Raw genomic sequence first — 19,147 nt, forward strand, 5'->3', positions numbered from 1 at the left:
CCTTAACATGGCTGCCTTCAGATGTCTTCTATAAGTCAGATAGTTGTTTATTTCCTTGACATCTGATGGGAGAGCGTTCCACAGGGCGGGCGCCACTACCGAGAAGGCCCTCTGCCTGGTTCCCTGTAACCTCGCAATGAGGGAACTGCCAGAAGGCTCTCAGAGCTGGATCTCAGTGTCTGGGCTGAACGATGGGGGAGGAGACACTCCTTCAGGTATACTGGGCCGAGGCCATTTAGGGATTTAAAGATCTGACCCGCAACACCTCTTTTTAAAGGAATTAACTACTGCATACCCTCCAAGTGTCCTGATTTTCCAGGGACAGTCCTGGAATTGCAGAAGCATTCTGGTTTCTGATTTGACCCCAGAATGCCCTGCTTTTCCTCAATTGGACGTCCCTATTTTCATCGGAGAAAGATTGTAGGGGGATGCTATTGCTTACCTCTAATTTGTATCATCAGAGCTGCTGGGATTCTAGCCTGTCTGAAAAGGAAAACTTTGGACAGATCCTGGCAGAAACAGATGACATATTTACTGAAGAAGGAGAAGGAGAAGAGGAGTTTGGATTTGATATCCCGCTTTATCACTACCCGAAGGAGTCTCAAAGCGGCTAACATTCTCCTTTCCCTTCCTCCCCCACAACAAACACTCTGTGAGGTGAGTGGGGCTGAGAGACTTCAGAGAAGTGTGACTAGCCCAAGGTCACCCAGCAGCTGCATGTGGAGGAGCAGAGACACGAACCTGGTTCACCAGATTACAAGTCTACTGCTCTTAACCACTACACCACACTGGCTCTCAAAGGCAAAGAGCAGAGCTAGCTGATGGATCATCTTGTCCCTAACTGGTATCTCCCAGCTAGGCCTTGCTACATCCATCTTCTTCATTACCTAGGTCAGCTTTTTCAAACCTGGCACTCTCCAGATGTTATGGACTTCTGACACTCATCTACCCCAGCTAGCTGCTGGAATTTGTAGTCTAAAATTTCTGGAGGGCACCAGCTTGGGGAAGGCTGGCCTAGACCAAGAGTTGCTCAGCACCCGATTGCTCTCCGCCTTTGGGAAGTCTTCAGTTGCTATCTGCTATCACTGGCATATGTCACTTACCTCAAAAATCTGTCCAATGAGATCACCAGAATTCTACTATTTTTTCCCAACGAACGGACCTCTCTGCATGGGGTAATTGGTGTTCAGAGCATATCCCCTTTTTATTTATTTTTAATGTTATCCAAGGATAATCTTCCTTTTAGGTCGCTCATGCCTGATACACCCAGATTTTCATTTTAGCATCATGAGAAGAATGGAGGGAGCTACTCGAATGCCCAGTAGTGGCTGTTCAAAGTTATGATATAAAATAAAATTAGGTTTATTCTGCAGGGAAACGGTTATTTCTGGAGCAGTCGTGGAATCAGCTTGCTTGACATTTTCTTAGCCCCGAAGGCAGAGGTAACCTTCAGGAAATCAAGAGCATGTTCTTCACAGCAACAGCAAAGTTGGGGAGAGGGTTGAAAGAAAATTAGGGAGGGTGTGGATAGATTGGGTTTTGAGTTGTTTTGCTGTCTTGAAGTGAGAATGTAGCCATGCTCCACCCTCTCTTCCTCTGGGCATGTCCTTGAGAGTGTTCCTGATTGTAATCCCCTCCTCCTTCCCTGTTAACATAAAATGTGAACTACTTGTTCTGTGTGGGGTTAGACCTGCTATTAGTGAGGTGACCCTCTCAGGCTGCTGATTTCGGTGTTGTGAAAGGACAGCAGATTGTCGGCAATTCAGTTTGTTAGTGTTGGATTTTTGCTGCCAGGAAAGCAAGACAGGTGCTTGGGTTTTCTGCCTCAAGGGCCAAAATAACTTGGCCAGCTTTGGGTGCACTGTGATCTACGCATGTTCATGTTGTTTTCTGCTCCACCTCAGGCAAGAAAATGTCATGGGAATTGGGATAGGCTTGGGGAAGAGGAGCTGCAATTCAGAAAACATGGTGAGAAGATCGGAGGGGACAACCCAATTTTCTCAGTCCACGTTCCTGATTAAACTGGAGTTACTGGAATTCTGCCATTCTAGGCAGGAAATTGCCTGTACTTTCCATTGGGTAGACCCTGACACAGGACCAATCAGAATGGAGACCCAGTGTTGGTGCATGGGTCTTGCAAGTGTCATATAAGACTAGACCTACCAAACTGGGACATCTATCTACGCAGGGCTTGATTTATATTAAGACCTTGCTAGTCCCCAAAAAACAGAGCCATGGCTTAAAAAATCTGAAATATTAAACAAAGAGTTCTTCTGAAGAGCTCTTGCATTGCACAGGGCTTTTGACAATACTGCTGGATGATTCAGTCCTGTAAAATTCAAAAACTTGCATGTCCAACAGAAAGCCATCCCATCAATCTGGCTTACTTCTCTACTAGGGATGTGCAAATCTGTCAGTGTTGGTTTATAACTTTTCCAGTCTTCAATTATCCACATCAGTTTGCATTTTTATTTAGGAAATGCCTCATGAAAACTCAGCAGCATTTTAGTGTGAATTTCATCATTTTTTGCAGGCGACATATTTATTTGCTGCGGAATTTTCCCCAGTGTGTTGTTATTTATCCTTATATGTTATTTTCAGTAATGTATTCATTGCCATGTATGTATTACTTGGCCGGAGAATACATTGCAACATTCAGAGGAGTGTGAATTAGATAGGTTTGCATTTGAATGCAAATTGATGCAAATTTCTGCCCCATTGCCACTACCTTGCACACCGCAGGTATCCACCGGGGAGCTGACCAGACGTTGGACTCCAGTTCCCATGAGCCCTCGGCCTGCATGGCCCTGTGGTCAGGGATTATGGGAGCTGGAATCCAGCAACATCTTTAGCTGCCCTTGTTCTACTCCATCTTAAAACCTCTCTTGCTAATACGTGCATGGAGTTAATTTTCTTTAAAAAGTTGCAGCAAACTGTGACCTGGAATGAGGCAGCGGAAGAAAGGAAAGAACAGCCACCCCAAAATAAGTTTGTAGTTTCTCAGTCAGCATGCCTGATCGGATTGGGAAGGATAGGAATAGAGGTCAGCTGTAATGAAGTCTTCTGGCATTATTGATTGTATCAGAGGGAAGCTAAGCTTTTCTCCTCGCTGCACCATTCTGATAACAGCTTTGCTGAGAAGAAAATAAAAGGTACCAGAGAGGTTTGGAACATGGAGGGAAGGAAAGCAGGCGTTTGTGGAAGAGATCCCCGGAGTATACCCACACCGCTTGCCTATTAGAGGCCTTCCTTGTAAACAATCCTAATTCTGTGTAAAGGGACCGAAATTCCTCATTTAGCTTGTATTATTTGTGTCCTGTTTGTTTATATATTGGTTGTGGGGATGGGACTGAGACTAAGGCATTGGAAATAAAGATCTGTGAAACAGGAAATCGTGCAAAACTCTGAAAGCTGCCCTCACTGACTACTGGAAGCCATGCCCCTGACATTTATATCCTCCAACAGTTCTCCGATGAAAAGAGGGATGTCCTATTCCATAATAACAATATTAATAATAATAATAATAATAATTATTATACCCTGCCCATCGGGCTGGGTTGCCCCAGCCACTCTGGGCGGCTTCCAACATGTATATAAGACATTAAACATTCGAAAACTTCCCTATCCAAGGTTGCCTTCAGATGTCTTCTAAAGGTTGTACAGTGGTACCTCAGGTTACATATGCTTCAGATTACATATGCTTCAGGTTACATATGCTTCAGGTTACATACGCTTCAGGTTACATACGCTTCAGGTTACAGACTCCGCTAACCAAGAAATAGTGCTTCAGGTTAAGAACTTTGCTTCAGGATGAGAACAGAAATTGTGCTCCGGCGGCGCGGCGGCAGCAGGAGGAGGCCCCATTAGCTAAAGTGGTGCTTCAGGTTAAGAACAGTTTCAGGTTAAGAATGGACCTCTGGAACGGATTAAGCACTTAACCCGAGGTACCACTGTATAGTTATTTAACTCCTTGGCTCGGGGGGTCACATATCTCCATGTTGTTGTTGTTTAGTCATTTAGTCGTGTCCGACTCTTCGTGACCCCATGGACCAGAGCACGCCAGGCACTCCTGTCTTCCACTGCCTCCCACAGTTTCCATACTCTCCAACAAAAATAGGGGAAAGCGGAACATTCCGGAATCAAATCAGAAACCAGGACTGCTTTTGTAAATCCAGGACTGTCCCTGGAAAATAGGGACACTCGGAGGGTCTGGACGTTTTGGCCAACAGTAAGTTGGAGTGGAGCCAGACATTTTGCCCGTGACTTCGGTTTTCGAATCCTCAGCACGTGTGCTGCAAACAATGAGGACTTAGAAAACTATCTTTTCTGTTTCCATAAATGTTTAAATCCTGTGGCAGCAATATCCCAGCCACTGGAGGCTGGTCTGTTAGGGCAGAGAGGGTCTGCTCCACCCCACCCCCCTTGTCTGTGAGCCCTGACGCATCTGCCATTTTGCTTGCATATAATTCAAGGAAGGACACTGACTGGAAGCTTCTTGCTGCTTCTTCGTCTCGGGGTTGCCATTAACAAGGAGGAAGAGGAGGATGAAATTAGAATTAGTTATCTTGGGGTTGCCATTAACAAGGAAGAAGAGGAGGATGAAATTAGAATTAGTTGTCTCTGTCTTGTCATTGGTTCCGGCTCCACTAACAGTTGGCTTTCCTCTAACTCCTGGTTGGCAGGGCTTACCTGTGCCTTCTCCCCACCCCCAATATTTTATTCAAGTTGGCACCCCTGGGCGGGTGGATTAGTGGGCAGAAGGAGCAGCAATCTGTTGAAATCGGGCAGCTCAGTTGAGCGAACTTTGAGGAGAGATGGTCAGGGTGGCTCTGGAAATCTCAGACCCCACTTGCCCTGTGTGTCAGGTGTGCGGGCAGGAGCCAGGCCCTGTGACCAATAGGCCTCTGCAGGACTGGGGCCTTCCTAAGTTTGTTCTGAAGAGGCAAGGCTTGGCCGCACAGGTGAGGCCAATTGGTAACTCATAGGACCTGGTGGGAAGAGCCGGGAAGGGATATAAGGTCAGCAATTCCCTTTGGCTCTTTGCCACAGCAACACGCTCCCTGCCTTCCTGCGTTTGACTCCTTGCTTCTTGATCCTCGGACCCCTGCCTTCATGACTCCTTGCTTCTTGATCCTCGGACCCCTGCCTTCATGACTCCTTGCTTCTTGATCCTCGGACCCCTGCCTTCATGACTCCTTGCTTCTTGATCCTCGGACCCCTGACTTCGTGACTCCTTGCTTCTTGATCCTCGGACCCCTGCCTTCATGACTCCTTGCTTCTTGATCCTCGTGCCCCTGACGTCGTGACTCCTTGCTTCTTGATCCTCGGACCCCTGACTTCATGACTCCTTGCTTCTTGATCCTCGGACCCCTGACTTCGTGACTCCTTGCTTCTTGATCCTCGGACCCCTGCCTTCATGACTCCTTGCTTCTTGATCCTCGTGCCCCTGACTTCGTGACCCCTTGCTTATTGATCCTTGGACCCTTGACTTCTTGACTCCCGGTTCTCTGACCCTTGGACTCTTGGCTTTCTGCCTGCTGGCTTCTGGACTCCTGTTCCTGCCCCCACCCCGCCATCTTGCCCCTGGTCTCGACGTCCCCAGCCGGGACTTCGATCATCCGTGAACCGGACCGTGACACTGTGTATGCTCGTTGTTTAATTTGGCAAACCGAGATGCTACACGTTCTTGAACGGAGGCCTACCTCAGTTCACACTTAAGATGTGAACTGTTTTAACAGTGAATCTCTGTCCTCAGGGAGAGGTTAGGGAATCTCTGGTACTCAATTTCCAGCACCCTCACCACATCACAAGTCCCAGGATTATGTGGGGGCAGCTGTGAGAGTTACAAGCTGGTATCAAAGTGATATTTTGTGTGTGTGTAACTAAGCCAAATGAATTCATGAGACTTAAGAAACCGTTTTTAATTATCCACCTTCAAAGCAGAGCTTCAAAAGGAAAATGGGTGGGTGGCGGGGAAGAAAGTAGGCTGGATTTTAAATATGCCTGAATTCTTCCTTTCAGTCCTGTAGCCTAGACTTCTTGACCAGCCTTCCTCAGTCTCCTGAGTCACTAGCATTAGTAGGTTTCTTTCTGTCCAGTAAGGTGCCTGGCAGTTGGATCACAGAAGGAGAAGTGTCCCCAAGGGAGTTGCCTTAACCTGAATTGGTCCCTCCTTCAGATGCTATGCAAGAATTCCTCTAAGCCAGTTAGCAGGCCAGCAGAATATGAGATTTACATGAGATTCTGTGTAAATAAGGAGTTCATACAAGAGATCCATGAGGTAAAATCGGTCATGGGAGCAAATTGGACAGCGAAAAGTGCAGACCCTCCAAGTGTCCCTATTTTCCAGGGACATCCCTGATTTAGAGAAGCCATCCCAGTTTTTTATTTGATCCTGGAATGTCCCGCGTTTCCTTTGTTGTTTAGTCATTTAGTCGTGTCCGACTCTTTGTGGCCCATGGACCAAAGCACGCCAGGCACTCCTGTCTTCCACTGCCTCCCGCAGTTTGGTCAAACTCATGTTCGTAGCCTTGAGAACACTGTCCAACCATCTCGTCCTCTGGCGTCCCCTTCTCCTTGTGCCCTCCATCTTTCCCAGCATCAGGGTCTTTTCCAGGGAGTCTTCTCATGAGGTGGCCAAAGTATTGGAGCCTCAGCTTCAGGATCTGTCCTTCCAGTGAGCACTCAGGGCTGATTTCCTTCAGAATGGTGTTCCTGGTGAGTTCCGGCACCTCTTTTTCTAGAAAAATAGCATTGGTTGGGAACCTGCACCAAGTTGCGGTGAAAAGAGGGGGAGATACTCACTTTGTTCCCCTATATTCTTCTTTTCATGTAAATACCCCAACTTCCTATTTACAAGGAAACAGAACTGATTCACACATACCTGCCCTGTCCCATCTTGCTTGGCCCTGAGAATACTTTGCAGTTCTTACCAACCTATGTGAAAAAGTTCTTTGTAAGACCCAGAATTGTGGCTTTTTTCCAGAACTACGATCAGTGTCTACTCTGTGCTCTCCCATTCATTTAGTGGGATTTCCACTAATAACAGAATAATTAAGCTTTGGGCTCAATGCAAGATGGAAACCTCCAGAATATGCTTTGGAAGTAGTTCTCAGGACTCTAATCAAAGATACCTAGGCAATAATTCAATTCTTGGAATGGGCTTTATTTGCGACTGCAAGCGGCTTAAACAGTACACCCGAGCATGTGCAGAGTGCATGTTTGTTATTGCGTAACCTCCAGCTTTTTAGAGGGCTTCAATTCCTGCAGTTACGATTCTGAAAAATTAAACCTTAAGGAAACCCGCATGCGCTTTCTCTTTTTCTTGCATACTCTGCAGTGTGTGTGTGAGAGAGAGGGAGGGAGAGGGAGGTTGCTTGCATAAATATTTATACAGCTGATGTACTTTCAAACGTAAAGTTTTATCTGGAAATTTCATTTCGGCGATAAGTGTAGATAATTTATTTATAATTAATGGAGACCTCAAGTCCCATCTTAGCACAGCCTCTGAGCTTTCATCTATAATTGGGACGTACAGCCGCCTTCCAGAATCCAGCTTTCCTTATCGGCTCTCTTCTTAGTTTTTCTTTACCCATTCAACAAATGAACATGCTTCCATTTACCTTTGCATCAGAGGCGCTGCGAAAGCCTTTGAAAATGCTCGTTGTGTAGGGAAACGAGTCCTGGAAATGTTGGGGGAGGGGGTTCTTTCCTTTTTAAAAAAACAAACAGATTTTGTAAACCCACGCAACCTTTCTCGCTGACACTTTCCCCAATACGTGTCCTCTCCGCAATATAGCATGAAGAAATGGGTCACTCACATTCATGCACTGGCGATGGAGGAGCCTCACCTTGTGGATTAGTCTGAGCAGACTTGGGAAGGGGAGGGTGAAGCCTGATCAGTGCTGGATTTATGTATAAGCTATAGCTTAGGGTCCCACTCTCTTGGGGGGGGCCCAAAAAATGTAAAGGAAAACAAACAAACTGGATATACATTTCCAAAATATAAGATAAAAAACAAATAAAATAAAGCGTACATAGAGCAACAGTGTTTAGTGTTGTGTAGGCTCCTCTAAGTAATGGGCCCCGCCTGCTAGCCTGCTCCCTATACTATCACTGGTTTGGTCATTTCTGTATATTGGGTGCCTGCATTCTGCATGTGCCAGTGGCTTTAGGTAAAGGTAAAGGGACCCCTGAGCATTAGGTCCAGTCGTGGCTGACTCTGGGGTTGCGGCGCTCATCTCGCTTTATTGGCCGAGGGAGCCGGCGTACAGCTTCCAGGTCATGTGGCCAGACCAGAGCAGCGCACGGAAACGCCGTTTACCTTCCCGCCGGAGCAGTACCTATTTATCTACTTGCACTTTGATGTGCTTTTGAACTGCTAGGTTGGCAGGAGCAGGGACCGAGCAACGGGAGCTCACCCCGTCGCGAGGATTCGAACCGCCGACCTTCTGATCAGCAAGTCCTAGGCTCTGTGGTTTAACCTACAGTGCCACTCGCGTCCCTTAGATACCTATTAGGTCCGTAAATTACCATATAGCATATATTCAACACAAAAAAACAGCGACAATTTGTTGTTGGCAAAGGACAGCTGGACATATAAAGGGCCCCATTACCTTCAGTAGCTTAGGGCCTCCTCAAACCTAAATCCGGCCCTGAGCCTAATAGACCTGGAGGTGGGGAGTGAATAGCAAAAAACACTGCAGGCAGGCAGAAAATAGCTGTCACTATTTGCTCCTAGCAATGCTCCCTGAGATTTACCTCAGTTTGTCCCTGAAGAGGGAGCTCAAACTCTGAGACCAGGCAACTCTAGCAGATGGACAGACCCTTAGCACCAGACCTGCCCCAGACCTAGCCTGTACAGAGGACCTCACAGAAGCTAGTATTGCATGTCCTGATGCGGATGATTTAATAATAATTTATTATTGATACCCCGCCCACCTGGCTGGGTTTCCCCAGCCTCTATGGGCAGCTCCCAACAGAATATTAAAAGCACGATAAAACATCAAACATTAAAAAAACTTCCCTAAACCTGGCTGCCTTGAGGTGTCTTCTAAAAGTCAGGTAGCTGTTTATTTCTTTGACATCTGGTGAGAGGGTATTCCATAGGGCGGGCGCCACCACTGAGAAGGCCCTCTGCCTGGTTCCCTGTAACCTCACTGATGGTCCCCTTATTATATGTGTATAATTAAATAAAATAGTGAGGGTACTGTTTTTTTGGATTTTCCTTTGGCCACTGTTATTTTTTGTGTGTCCCCTTTCCAACCCTTGCCAAAAAACCCGTTTGGATTACCAATGTTCTATGTTTGCACCATTTAAGTTAAATTGGCAGCTGTCAACATAAATCCTATTGGGGGGGTTGTTGATTTTTACTCCTGAGTTCTTTGTTTTGTTCCTCACATAAACGTCAAGAGAGCTAAGAGGTAGGTGTCATTTTTTCTTTTCAAGAATATATTTGTCATCGGGCATGTACCTTTAGCATTACAACCTCTTCAACATATTGCTTGCATTTTATCTTGTATAAAATAACAGGTACCATCTAGGCAAGCTACAACCCAGTGTGAAATGGCACAGCCTCAACAAGGATTTCCCGCCTCAATGAAAAGCAAGCTTTAGTGTGTAACTACTTAACTCATCCCCAACAACAAGGCCTAAGTACACACAAACTGCATTTGATCACACTTACCCTGTGTCAGTTTTGCCTCTTCTTACTTCTGCTTCCATCAAAGCTTAGGTTGGAAGTTCCCCAGGTGTCTTTCTTTTGTGTTACTCAGCAGTGGATCATGTACAGTGATCAGTGTATAGATAAACAATCCTAGTATACACTAGGCATCTATATCAAATCCTACGCTAGTGTAAGTAACTGCCTTACAAATCACATGCCTTGGGAAACTGTGCTTTGGGGATGGCAAAAGCAGCTAGACGACTTGCGCTTTCATGAAAACAAACACCCACACAAACCACAGGGTTAGCGGAAGCAATTGGTTTGTCTCCAACGTGTGGGTGAGTAATTGTGGATTTGAAGGTTTGCTCATTCAGAGCCTTGATGCCCATAGCAACAACAGCCTCCAAGTTCAACTCTTCCCCTCAGAACCATCAGCTGTGGTCAGCTGATGAGTGTGTCTTGGGTGGTTGCAAATATAATGTCAGAAAGACAAGTTCTCGGTGGCTTCCACCATCTGTGGAACTCTGTTGGGTAAAGAAGGAACATAATTAAAATCACACAGCCATTCAGTATTCAGGGGGAAATATATGTATCTCCATTGCTGGACCGCTAAAGCAAAATGCCCTTAGTAGATAGCAGCCATTTGGTGACTTTCTCGGAAAGCTCTAACTTCAAGCGGCGTTTTCCAGGTAAAAACACTTAACCCAGGAGAAAGAATGTGAGTGCAGACCCGCCAAGGGTCCCTATTTTCCAGGGACAGTCCCAGATTTACATAAGTTGTCCCGTTTTCTGGTTTGATACTGTAATGTCCTGCTTTTCCTCAATAAAAGTAAAGGTAAAGGGACCCCTGACCATTAGTTCCAGTCGTGACCGACTCTGAGGTTGTGGCGCTCATCTTGCTTTATTGGCCGAGGGAGCCAGCGTACAGTTTCCGGGTCATGTGGCCAGCATGACTAAGCCGCTTCTGGAGAACCAGAGCAGCACACAGAAACGCCGTTTACCTTCCCGCCGGAGCGGTACCTATTTATCTACTTGCACTTTGATGTGCTTTCGAACTGCTAGGTTGGCAGGAGCAGGGACCGAGCAACGGGAGCTCACCCCATCACGGGGATTTGAACCGCCGAATCCCCGCGACGCCGAATCCCCTTCTGATCGGCAAGCCCTAGGCTCTGTGGTTTAACCCACAGCGCCACCCGTGTCCCTTTTCCTCAATAGGCCATCCCTATTTTCATCAGAGAAAGGTTGGAGGGTTTGGTAAGAGATGTCCCTATCTTGCTCTGTGGACTTGTAATGTTGTACTTTTTTATTTTTCAATAAAGAATATAAAATACCCCCCCCCCCAAAAAAAAGCAAAAGAAAAAAGATGGTAAAAGAATCATTTTACCCCTTCAAAACTATGATTCATGTGCAGATCTATGGAGATTTAACCGGGTAATATAGTGAAGTTCTACGTACAATTAATTGACTAACCATTACCTCTAACAGGGTAACGGCCCAGTTTATGACTGATTTCTTAACCATCACCATCTCGAATGAAAGATGAAGTTCCCGCAGTCCTTTACGCCAGACGCCGTGTGGCATACTGAAGTGAGTTTTTCTCATCCAGGTATCGATCGACTGCCCCTTTGCACAATAGTTACCAATGCATCTGCTTCAGAGCTGTGATTACGGCACTGCTACAGACAAGCTGTTTGGTGGCGCTTATTGAGTCCGCTAAACGCGATTGGGGGGGGGTGCTGTCTCCCTTACCTGCTGCCTTGAACACGCGGGTGTCCCCAGCTTCCCCTCTGGTTAATCTGGTCGTGATGAGTTTATATTGCTTTCCGATCTCCACGGAAATTGCAGAGGTCATTAAGTCCCCGACAACGTTCACTTTCACTGAAGCATATGACTCAATGAGCAATTAGAGGCTTAGTGGCAGCGAGAGCAGCTGACATTAGCTCCTTGGCAATGTCCAGGCACCCAGTGCTAGAGGGAAGAGAGACCAAAGGGAATGGATCGCTGCCTGGTGGGAGATTTCATTGGGAAGAGAAAAAGACACAGCTAAGCTTTTTTTCTGGCAGCGGGTGGGAAAGTGATGGGGAAAACATTTATTGGCTTCATTTGTATGTGTCAGGCTGCTGTCAAAGGCACAGGGCTGCATTTTTAGCTATATACCAAATCTCCAGAGACTATTGACAAGCAGGTACAATAGCTGCTTCACAAGGTGTGGTTTTTGTGTGTGTGTTTTTGGGTTTGGTGTTTTTTTCTTTCTTTGAGTAATCAAGAAGTTAAAACTGTTGGGCTCGCTATTCTTTTCTGAGCAATGGCAGGCCTTGCCAGGGGTGCCAACTTCAATCAAATATGGGGGGGGCAGGTAAGCCCTACCCTGAATAATCCATCACAAGTCATGGTGCAAGCAAACCATTTGAATGGCAACACCCACCAACTTTGGGGGGCGGCCATCTCAAATATTTTATTGGGGAGTTGGCTCCTATGGTGCTTGCTTACCCCGTGTTTGGTTTCCTTTCAAAAACAGCAAGTGGAGGCTTTTCGGTGTTTTGTAGTAGTCAATTTATTGGCAAACACACAGTTTGAACATAGGCAGACTCAGGTCTTTTTCCCCCAGCTGGAACTCGCCAGAACTCAGTTCCAGCACCTCTCAGGTGGGCGCCATTGCCATTCTAAGAGAACGAGGGAGGCGTTCATGGTGAGTTCTGGCACCTCTTTTTCTAGAAAAATAGCACTGGGTGGACACAAAGCTTTAAATACTCCAAAAAGACAGCCAAAGTCCATTGCTCCTGCATCAGATCTCCGGGGAAACAGCTAGTACCTGAAGACACTTACAGAGTTCTAGCTCAGTCGCTTTCCCTGCGCCTATCTCCATATCTAATCACAAACTGCATCACTTTTCTGCAGGCAGCAGACACCAGGATTTCTTCATCCTTATCTGGGCGTGGGGAAGGTGTGGCCTCTTCTGTGAATAGTTGTTGTTTTTCCCCTTTCTACACAGAACATTCCCCCAAATGGCCCTCTATTTGAGAAGCAATGGTCTAAACATCCAGTTACCATGGCAACATAACACCTGTAGTTTACCTAACCAAAGGATGTGCTTATCCGGACTCTTTGACAAACTGTTAAGCTGTCCCTCAGGCCCATTAAATTTTTGTTGTCCACCCTCCAAATGGGCAATAGTGCTTTGGTCTTGCAAGGCTACAACTTCAGCTATGGCAGAGGAGTGGTGTGAAAATGTGCTGAAATCTGCAGCGATGAAACATGCAGCGCTCCATAGGAGTGGCACACCACTTGTTGAAATGCAGTTTGGTGTTAGGCACTTGAGTCTGGAGGCTCAAGGCACAGAAACTATTAGGATTCCAGGGAGAGAAGGATTAGAACTGTTCCCATGTGTGTTGTGAGGTCAATCTGTGCAAAGTGCTCTTTCCCAACAGCAAAATTGTCCTTTGTGAGCTCTAAGTATGCAAGAGCTAGATAGCAGGGTACATCCTGTCATTTAAAAAAAATATTATTATATTATATTATTATATTAGTTTTTATTAAAGATTTTATTGAGTAACAATAGAACACAGAGCCTGATTTCAAGTCAGAGTCATTCAAACTACAGTCGTACCTTGGAAGTCAAACGGAATCTGTCCCGGAAGTCCGTTTGACTTCCAAAACATTCTGAAACCAAAGCACGGTTTCCGATTGGCTGCAGGAACATCCTGAGGCCAATCGGAAGCTGCGCCAGATGTTCGGCTTCCGAAAATCATTAAAAAACCGAAACACTCACTTCTGGGTTTTGATTGTTCAGGAGCTGATTTGTTCGGGAGCCAAGGCGTTGGGATCCAAGGTACGACTGTAGTTAAGTCATATTCAGAGTGAGGCATTACTGTTATAGGCAATATAGGGTTGAGGGGAAAGAGAAGTAGGAAGAGAGAGGGGAGGAAAGGGGAAGACAGCAAAATTTCTTTCCTTTACATAGTATACAGTGGTACGTTGGGTTAAGTACTTAATTTGTTCTGGAGGTCTGTTCTTAACATGAAACTGTTCTTAACCTGAGATACCACTTTAGCTAATGGGGCCTCCTGCCACTGCCGTGCCGCCGGAGCACGACTTCTGTTCTCATCCTGAAGCAAAGTTCTTAACCCAAGGTACTATTTAATAATAATAATAATAATAATAATAATAATTAATAATAATAAATTTTTATTTATATCCCGCCCTCCCCAGCCGAAGCTGGGCTCAGGGCGGCTAACAACAATCAAAATAATCCAACATTCTAAAAACATTCATTATAAAATTAATTAAAATCAAATTGATGGCAACCATTAAGCAAAATTCTGTGCAGATTGCCAGAGGAGGGGGTCAGGCTGCGCCCTGACCAAAGGCCTGGTGGAACAGCTCTGTCTTGCAGGCCCTGCGGAAAGATGTCAGGTCCCGCAGGGCCCTAGTCTCTTGTGACAGAGCGTTCCACCAGATTGGAGCCGCGGCTGAGAAAGCCCTGGCTCTATTTCTGGGTTAGCGTATGTAACCTGAGGTACCACTATATGTGCTAACTTTTCCTGTGGCAGAGAGAAGTCTATACTCAGAGGCAGAAGCTGAAGCTGGAGATGATGGACTTCAAGAGGCAGAGGGGAGTCAGGCTGTTGAAGAGTCAGGGGTGTCTCCTTCTGCTGCCACAACAAGCTCTCTCCCCGTTGCTCCTCCAGTACCAGGAGAGGCATGAAGAGGGTGGAGGAGAATTTAGCTTCATGCAGGCACAGTCTCCAAAGAATTGGGGGGAAACCCTGGAGAGGAGGGGACATAGGCAGCTGTGGGGAGTCTCTACAACTGCTTCATGGGGGCAAGACCTGCCAGAGGAGAGTTGCTGTGCTCATTAGGCCTGACAGTCCAGTGCAGATCCTAGCTTTGCTTATGAAGAGTTAACTCCAACTTGCTCAGTGTGATTTACTGCTGGCCTGCTCTTTGACATCATGGGGACTTGCAGCAGGCGTGGGTGGGTTTGCGTGACTGTTACTGTTTTCCTCCCATGCTAAATGGGAGTATCCACAATTGATGCAGGAGTTGGCACAACTGACCTACTAGGGTGAAGTCAGACGTAATATAAGAAGAGAAGTTAGGGCAGGTTTTGAACCAGTGGGATGGGGCTTGACTACGTAAGCTGTATGACAGACTTAGGCTGTGTGCACACAGAGTTTTCAAGTGCTTTCTATGCACACCGAGTGTGGATGTTTTGTACATTGTTCACAACACGTCATCCATATCCAATGTGAATTCACTTAATGTACCTACTTCTTCATAATATTTAATGTGATTAAGAGACTAAAAATGCAATATAAATTATCATTGCTCCATTGTGGACACCAGGAATTGCATTGTGTACATGTCTGGGAATTTTACGCTGTTCAGCTCTCAGTCTTGCACTTTCTCTCATGCATTAGTCCTCTCTCCTCCCCTTTTATAGAAGACATTTTTAAAACTGCAAAACTGATGTCACAGGCACCAGATGCCTTCCATAGTTGGGTCTTCCCCATTCCACCACAATGAAAAACTGCATCATTTTCCTCTCTCTCTCTCTTAAAAGCTTTCCCTGGAACAGCAGCGGGTCTATTTACGAAGCAGCAAGGCTGCCTCCATCCCTTTCATAATGATATATGTGCCTATTTCCTCACTTGTGAGTCTCCAGCATGCTGATGCAGTGTGTCAAAGCAGGACAGTTTCTGGAGAAAGCTGTCTTCTGGAAGAACGAATGGCACCATTTTGGTGGGATTTGGGATCTTTAGCACCAAGTTCTGCTTTTGTTCATGCTGCCACATTTCCAACTGGTGTCCCATAACCTCTTAATCTACACACCAAACTGGAACCTAATTAAAGAAAGAAAGACACACACAGCCTAACAGCCTTATCTTGGCAGGGATTTCCTTAAACAATAAAATTAACAGCTGCAAATAATTACGTGTGTGCCAGGTGGCACGAGCTACTGTTGCTAAGCTAGTATTTAAGCCTGTGTGTGTTGGACACATGCTTTATTGGACATTGGGAATGACACATCTAATAAGATGAAGCCATCCTGAATATACTGTTTGGAGAAAAAGAGTATAAGAACTAACTCTTACATTATGCTGTGGCATACATATGTTTAGCACCAGGGGTACATTTGGCAGGCCAGTCCTGGCCTCATGATTTACATATGTGTATGATTCATGTGTCTGCAAGGAAATATTTATCACATGCGCACTTAACGTTTTCACTTTTTTCCAACAAAAAAATACTTGTAATTAATTGATACATTTCAAGCATAGAACAGTATGGAAAACTGGCAAGGAAAAACAAGGGAAACAAATTTGGATACAAACTTTATTATTATTAACAAAAACACATAGCCAAAATGAAAATGGCACTTATTCTGTTTGCAGTTTCAGACAACAGTGCTTGACAAATACATGTTTATCTTCTTTCTAAGTTAATGCTTATAAAATATCTTTATTTATAAATATGTATTCCCCTTCATTTTCACACAGACACACAAAATGCACACACACACACACACACACACACACACACACACACACATATATGTATGCCTATCTTTCTATAGAAAGTTATAAAGTATTTTAAAAGTAACATTTTTAGGTGTTCAGTTTTTTTAAAAAAATCACATGTGAAGCAACCTAGAGGCAAAATTAGAGTTCTGATTATCACAAGTGGCATGGCTGAAGAGGCATTACCCATTGCCGTAAAGTATGCCCTTAATTCTTTTGCCATTATCAAGATCTAAATCCGTATCAACGGTTATTCAGCTTCTAAATAAAGCTTGAATTCTGGGTCAGTCTTTGTAATTGGTTTTTAGCTGTCTTCATCAACCACTGCGTGTGATTAATTTGGGAATATGGCAAAGTTAAATATCATGATTTTTTATTTTTTAAAAAAATATAGGGACACGATCCTGCTTTTTGTACTCTTGGCATTTGAAACGGCAGGTTGGGCGCTCATTCACAAATAGATCTTTCAAAGCAGGTGTGCCAGCTACTGTCTGAAGCAGGACTGAAACAGTTAGACACTGTCTGTACCTAGGTAAAAAGGTAAAGGGACCCCTGACCATTAGGTCCAGTCGTGACCGACTCTGGGGTTGCTATGCTCATCTCGTTTTATTGGCCGAGGGAGCCGGCGTACAGCTTCCGGGTCATGTGGCCAGCATGACTAAGCCGCTTCTGGCAAAACAGAGCAGCGCACGGAAATGCCGTTTACCTTCCCGCCAGAGCGGTACCTATTTATCTACTTGCTTTTTGACGTGCTTTCGAACTGCTAGGTTGGCAGGAGCAGGGACCGAGCAATGGGAGATCACCCCGTTGCGGGGATTCGAACCTCCGTCCTTCTGATCAGAAAGTCCTAGGTTCTGTGGTTTAACCTACCTACCTACAAATGTCTTTGCGAGTAAACTCCTGAGCCCTACCATTTTACCCCATTTTGCATCTTTGTCCGTTAATTATTCTTGCAGTGCTCTTTCTACAGGCGGTATGTAATTGATTGCCATGTCTTCTGACTCTGAAATTCAGGAAGTGGTGCTCGGCTGCTGAGGACTGGTGCTAACAGTTCAGTTCAACTGGAACTGTGCATATGTCCCAGGAGCTAGAGCAATGGGTAGGACCTGAACCAATGGATTCAAGTTACAAGAAAGGAGATTCCAACTAAACATCAGGAAGAACTTTCTGGCTGTAAGAGCTGTTTGACAGTGGAACAGGCTCCCTTGGAAAGTAGGGGACTCTCCTTCATTGGAGGTTTTTAAGCAGAGGTTGGATGGTCATCTGTAATGGATGCTTCAGTTGAGATTCGTACATTGCAGGGGGTTGAACTAAATGATCCCCTGAGTTTCTTCCAACTCTATAATTCTATGGTTCTAACTAAGTGCTTATTTCGGCTTTGCTTTGAGCAATTTGTGGCTGTATTTGCAAGGGAATCAGAGAAAGCTACACTGGTCGCAGCGAAGTATTGTTCTATGGGAAGCCCTAGTGGTTCCTGCAAAATCTACTCTCCATAGTAGCAACTGTACCGAAATTTTTTCCCCACAATAACGCATGTGCACAGCGAGACGGGATAACTTAAGTGCAAAAGCCTGATTAAGTTCAGGAAGCTTGCTTTCTACAACTGCGCTCTCAGTCCTGTTTTGTTCAGTTTTCCACTTGGAGGACTGTTCCACTTCTTTAAGCTGTTCTGGAATCCTCCAGAAGTATACTCCACACTGCTCTGACCTTGTTGATGTCTGCAGGAGCCAAACTCTTCTGCAGCTTATCTAGATCCATACCCTTGCCTCCATTCCCTACTTCTTATCCGTGCTTGTTATTCTTCGGTTGAAACTTCATGTGGAAAGCACAAGTCTGGGTTACCCCAAAAGGGAGCTTGTATCTATTTTTGAACTTTCCGCAGTACCCAGGGGTGATTGGACTTAGCTGAAGTGTGACCAATGAAGTCTGCCCAATGAAGGATGCCCTATAATCATCACTTGAAGATGGGAGCCCCTTTCCTGAATGTTCATGCATTTTAAAAAATGCAAGTATCTTGTTATCAGACACTCACACCCCACATTTCATGCCTAGCCTTTGCTCTCATAACCTCCAAGACCGCTACATGGGTCAAATTGAAACTCAGGAAACTGCTTGTTTTTACTCTCCCTTCTTCTGGACTGGTAATTATTAGCACCTCCTTCCTCCTTCCTATTTCTGTCTTTCTCATTTCCCTAATCTGTCTCTGAGCTTTTTTGTTAATCCAAACCCTAGTCATTTGCATTTGAGCATTTCCCCTCAATGTGCTTAAACCTCCACTGCATTTTGCCTGGTTCCCTAGCACCTCAATATAAGGCAACCTCTTTGTCTAAGTCTAGATCTTTAGGGCCCAGTTAGGGTAGCCTGTGTCAAGTGTAACAACTAAACATGTTGCAGATCTCGGGTTCCCTCAAGTGAGCTGGCAGCAGCAGCTGGAGGAAAATGGGCAAGTGCCTTGGGCTTCGGACAGCCAGGAAGCTGCACGGTCAGAAACAACATGACAAACAATGCAAGAAGGCCCATTGGGTACTGCTTTGAAAGCCAACCCTTTTGGGGGAGCTTCCCATGCCAAAGGAATTGTCCTGGAAAAAGTTGGTGTTGAAGCCAAGCAGCCAAATTCTGCCATCAGGTAGTGTGTCCGAATTCAGCTTATCGAGAATGAAAAGAAAATAACATCCTCTGTTCCTAATGATGGTTGTCTGAACTTCACTGAGGAGAACGATGAAATCCTGGTTGCTGGGTTTGGTTGAAAAAGGCTTGGTGACATTGATAAAGTAGCCAATGTTTCTCTGTTAGCATTGTAAAAAGCCAAGAAAGAGAGACCAAGATCATAATATCTGTTATGCTGCATTCAGCTATAATAAAACTTGAAATTTGACAATTACAAAAACAAAAACAAAAAAACAACTCTAACCATATTCATATTTCTAACTTTTGTTGTTTTCACTCTGACAACGCCTGTGCT

At 45.2% G+C, this 19,147-nt stretch overlaps 1 pseudogene across 1 annotated transcript; it reads left to right on the plus strand.

Moving 5' to 3' along the window:
- Nucleotides 1-9,704: 9,704 nt before the first annotated feature.
- Nucleotides 9,705-19,016, plus strand: LOC308460584 (small ribosomal subunit protein uS12 pseudogene; annotated as a pseudogene). Its single transcript, XR_013991506.1, has 3 exons — nt 9,705-10,353; nt 11,150-11,251; nt 18,580-19,016. The product of XR_013991506.1 is annotated as a small ribosomal subunit protein uS12 pseudogene (transcript).
- The last annotated feature ends 131 nt before the right edge of the window (nt 19,017-19,147 follow it).

The sequence above is a fragment of the Podarcis pityusensis genome, assembly GCF_964106645.2.
Source record: "Podarcis pityusensis genome assembly, chromosome: 13".
In the NCBI taxonomy this organism is placed as follows: Eukaryota; Metazoa; Chordata; class Lepidosauria; order Squamata; family Lacertidae; genus Podarcis; species Podarcis pityusensis.